At 41.2% G+C, this 4,775-nt stretch overlaps 1 pseudogene; it reads right to left on the bottom strand.

Annotated features, from left to right (window-relative positions):
• Positions 1 to 403: 403 nt before the first annotated feature.
• LOC145398267 (5S ribosomal RNA) lies at positions 404 to 520 on the bottom strand (annotated as a pseudogene).
• Positions 521 to 4,775: the final 4,255 nt, after the last annotated feature.

Here is a 4,775-nt window from a genome sequence, read left to right as displayed (position 1 = left end):
TAGATAGATAGATCGATATAGATATAGATCGATAGATAGATAAATATAGATAGATAGATAGATATACATATATATATAGATAGATAGATATACATATATATATATATAGATATAGATATAGATATATAGATATAGATATAGAAATAGATATATATAAATATATATATATATATATATATATATATATATATATATATATATATATATATATATATATATATATATATATATATATATATACATATATATATATATATATATATATATATATATATATATATATATATCAATACATCCATAGACAGACGCCCTGTATCACAAACGGGGTGGTCTAGGGCTTAGAATTAATTGTTTTTCAGGGAGGGGCACTAATCCTCCACGAACCCCACTTGACACGTAGGGATGCCAACAGCATCTGGTGTTCCCAGGCGGTCACCCATCCAAGTACTTAGCAGACCCAACGTTGCTACTTCGCTAATCGGACAGGAAGCGGTGTACTCAACGTGGTATGGCCGTTGGCATATATATATATATATATATATATATATATATATATATATATATATATATATATATATATATATCGCTTCTGTATCAGTGATCCTGTCAACGTTGCCCTCAAGGTGACTGACTATATTGGTGTTGATTGATGGATGGATAGATATAGATAGACATATAGACAAAAAAAGAGAAAGACAAATAGATTGTGTGTGTGTTTGTGTGTGTGTATATATATAAAGGTGATCCTCACTATAACAGACTAACGCGGATATCCAATAAAGAGGATACTCCGTTCCATCTGATGGTCCCCACTGAAGTGGGATTTCATGTACATGTTAGAAGATAAATAAGTAAAATTGTATATTCTAATACTAAAAATGAAAACTATACCCCTTTTAAACTAACCTGGCTCATAATTTGACACCCTTGACATAGCACTATTTCATGACTAGTACAATATTACTTGACTGTTTTCATAACTCAGCAGTTATGATGGGAAGATGGTAATTTCAGGCCAGGCTGGGGTGAGAAGGATAGGAAACTCATGCACTGAGCCTTTTACCTGTATAAATAGATACAGATTGCTCACACTATCATTCTTCTTGTATACTTCAGATTGAATTAAGTATTTTTCATCGTCCCTGTTGGCAAAGATGATTTCTGGTGGCTCTGGTGTCCCATCTGATACAGAGAGTCCTGAGGTGTTTGGGGTTGGGGTCCTGAATGCTGTACTGCTGGATCCTGAGGCTATGTGGAACCTGGCTGAGGATGTTGTTGCCACGGGCACAGTGGAGGTGTCTGACTGTGCAGAGCCTCTTGGCAACAGTTGGTACAGACCTCAAAACCTGGAAGATCTTATTCAGAATTTTCCTTGGCTGCTGCAGCTGTATTAGCTCGAACCTGGTTAGTCGTATGACCTCATAATGTTGAGCCAGAGGCCCTCCAACTTTGTCTTCACGTCCAGGATGGTGTTTGCTACATCAATGGCTGCATCCAGAGACGGTTCAGATGTCTTCTCCTTCTTCTCTTCGTCTTCCTCCATTGCCAGTGTCCAGTCTTGTAGTTCATTCACAGTCTCCTCTTCTGTCTGATGATGGTAGCTAGGCGCACCAGCCTCCTCATCCAGCCACTCTTGCAGCCTCTTCTCAGCAAGATCTCTCTGCCCTGCAGCTACCGACATTTCAACCATCATCAGTTGCTCAGACCCCTAAAATTCATGCAGTGGTGCTCGAGTCTTGGGGCCTCTGAGGACCACCCAATCTTGATTTTGGCAACAGGCACTCTCTTCCACGCCTCTGCCAGGTTGATGGCGTCTTTGATGTTGTATATCTTGAAATTGTACTGGGTTTTCTTGCCTCTTGTGTCTTCATAGTCTTGCTGGTTCATCCCATCCATAGTCACAGCGATGCACTGGTGCAAGTAGAGCTTCCTGAAGTGCCTCTGAACTCTCTATAACTCCATGGTCCATGGTGTGGGTAAGGTCAGGGATGTTACTGGCTGGATGAAGGCTTGATTTGTCAGTCCTTACTGCAGAGTTTAGCAGAGGAAGGATGGGCTGGTGCATTGTCCAGCAGCAGCACTGCCTTCATGTTGTCACGACTGATGCTACAACTTTTTTGGTGGTGCTGCACGGATGGGTCATAGCTGTGATGGAACCAGCCATGAATGATATTTAGATAAAACCAGGTTAACTTGTTACCATGGCACTACACAGGAAGCCTGGCCATGATGTCCTTCAGTGACCTAGGTCACTTGCTCTTACCTACTATGACTGGCTATAGGCGATGTGAGCCATCAGCACTGGCACAGGCCAAAATGGAGAGACGCTCCTTCGCTGATTTATGCCTTGGAGTCCTGCCAATATTATTATTATTATTATTATTATTATTATTATTATCATTATTATTATGAGGGTGGATTTAAGAGGATACTCACTCTCATCTTGAACGTCGGGACCAGCTTGCCTACGCCCAGGTTCCTGCGCTCCTCTATTGATGACTTAGGATTGGATGATGGATGGATGGATGGATAGATTATTATTATTATTATTATTATTATTATTATTATTATTGTTATTATTATTATTATTATTATTATTATTATTATTATTATTATTACCATCATAATCATAATCTCATTATTATTATTATTATTATTATTATCAATATTATTATTATTATTATTATTATTATTATTATTGTCCGCCCAGTGGGGCGATAATGTAACCGCCTGAGTCTGTGTGTGTCTGTGTCCGTCTGCGTGTTACCGGAATATCTCAAAATCAAAAAGGCAGATTATAATCAAACATTATTATTATTATTATTATTATTATTATTGTTATTATTATTATTATTATTATTATTATTATTATTATTATCATCATCATCATCATCATCACCATCGCTATTTTCTTCTTCCTCTTCTTGCAGGTAGGGTCTGGGTTGGTAGGACAGTCCATGCCGGATAAGGAGATAACAGTGTGGTGGGCGAGGGTGTGGTTGGTGGTGTGGTGGATTGCGGTAGACATCTTAGCGGCCGGATATACAAGCAACCTCGTAGTCATTCTGACAGTGCCCGTCTACCCTGCCAAACTTGAGACCGTGAAAGATCTGGCGGAATCCCATCTTACGTGAGTTGATTTGTAAGCTTCTATCTGTCAGTTTTTGTGTCTGTCTGTCTGTCTGTTTGTCTGTCTGTTTCTGTCTCTGTCTGTCTCTGTCTGTCTGTCTGTCTGTCTGTCTGTCTGTCTCTGTCTCTGTCTGTCTCTCTCTCTCTCTCTCTCTCTCTCTCTCTCTCTCTCTCCCTTACGTAAGACATTTTACAAGCTCTATATTCTCGCATATGTCTAAGTTTCATACAATGCTAATCACGAAGAAGTGCTCTGGAAAGGATGCATTGCCAAAGTTCTGTCAAACTCCACCACTGAGCTACGTGAAATAAAGTGGAAAAAACGAAAATATTTGGCAAAATTGAACAGGCACAGTTTACTAAATATTGGCTGGAGGATTTTATGGAGGGTAGTCCGGAAATAGCGCTGCACAAGTAACTCATCTGATTATTGTGTTGCGGGGATGGCTCAGTCTGCTGGCGTGGGCGTGACAGTGGGGGTTGGAAATAAATAATGGAGGGTGGATATAGCGATGACTCAGCCGCCCCCATAGCACACGAGAAATGGCCCGGCGAGGTGTAAGAGGAGCGCTACATATGGACTACCCTGTATTTTGCGTATTATATCTTAACACTGGCTTATATGATTATTTATAAAGCTTCATTGTCGACGTAGTTTACAGCAATAACATACAAGGTGATATTAATGGGTAAAAGGCAGAATATATCGCTAGGGAAAAGGTGTTACCAGGTCCCTTAGGTATGGCATGAAAATGAAAAAATAGTATGATGATGGTGGTGGTGATGATGATAATGGTGATGGTGGTGGTGATGGTGTTGATGATGGTGGTGATGGCAGTGATGATGGTAGTGGTGGTGATTATGGTGGTGATGATGGTGATAATGGTGGTGGTGATGATAGTGATGATGGTGGTGGTGATGGTGGTGATGGTGGTGATGGTGGTGATGATGGTGATAATGATGGTGGTGATGGTGGTGATAGTGGTGATGATGGTGATGGTCGTGGTTGTGATGGTGGTGATGACTGTGGTGGTGATGGCGATGATGATGGTGATGATGGTGGTGATGATGGTGATGGTGGTGGTGCTGGTGGTGATGATGGTGGTGATGGTGGTGGTGATGATGATGATAGTGGTGGTGATGATGGAGGTGGTGATGGTGATGATAGTGGTGGTGATGATGGAGGTGGTGATGGTGATGATGGTGATGATGGTGGTGCTGATGGTGGCGACGATGATGATGATGGTCGTGGTGATGGTGGTGGTGATGGTGGTGATGACTGTGTGGTGATGGCGATGATGATGGTGATGATGGTGGTTGTGATGGTGGTGATGATGGTGATGGTGGTGGTGCTGGTGGTTATGATGGTGGTGATAGTAGTGATGGTGGTGGTGATGGTGGTGGTGATGCTGATGATAGTGGTGGTGATGATGGAGGTGGTGATGATGATGGTGGTGATGGTGCCGACGATGATGATGATGGTCGTGGTGATGGTGGTGGTGATGATGGTGATGATGATGGTGATGATGGTGGTTGTGATTGTGGTGATGATGGCGATAAAGACTAAGTTAGCAAGCAGAGCAATAGAGAACTTTGAGCTTAGAAGACTGGAAGTCATAGGCAGTATGAAATACAAAGAAAGACAA

This window comes from Coenobita brevimanus, chromosome 44, assembly GCF_032717465.1.
Source record: "Coenobita brevimanus isolate Jiangsu-jjx chromosome 44, ASM3271746v2, whole genome shotgun sequence".
NCBI classification, from domain to species: domain Eukaryota; kingdom Metazoa; phylum Arthropoda; class Malacostraca; order Decapoda; family Coenobitidae; genus Coenobita; species Coenobita brevimanus.
The sequence above is the reverse complement of the archived record's forward strand: the minus strand, read 5'-3'. Positions and strand labels throughout refer to the sequence as shown.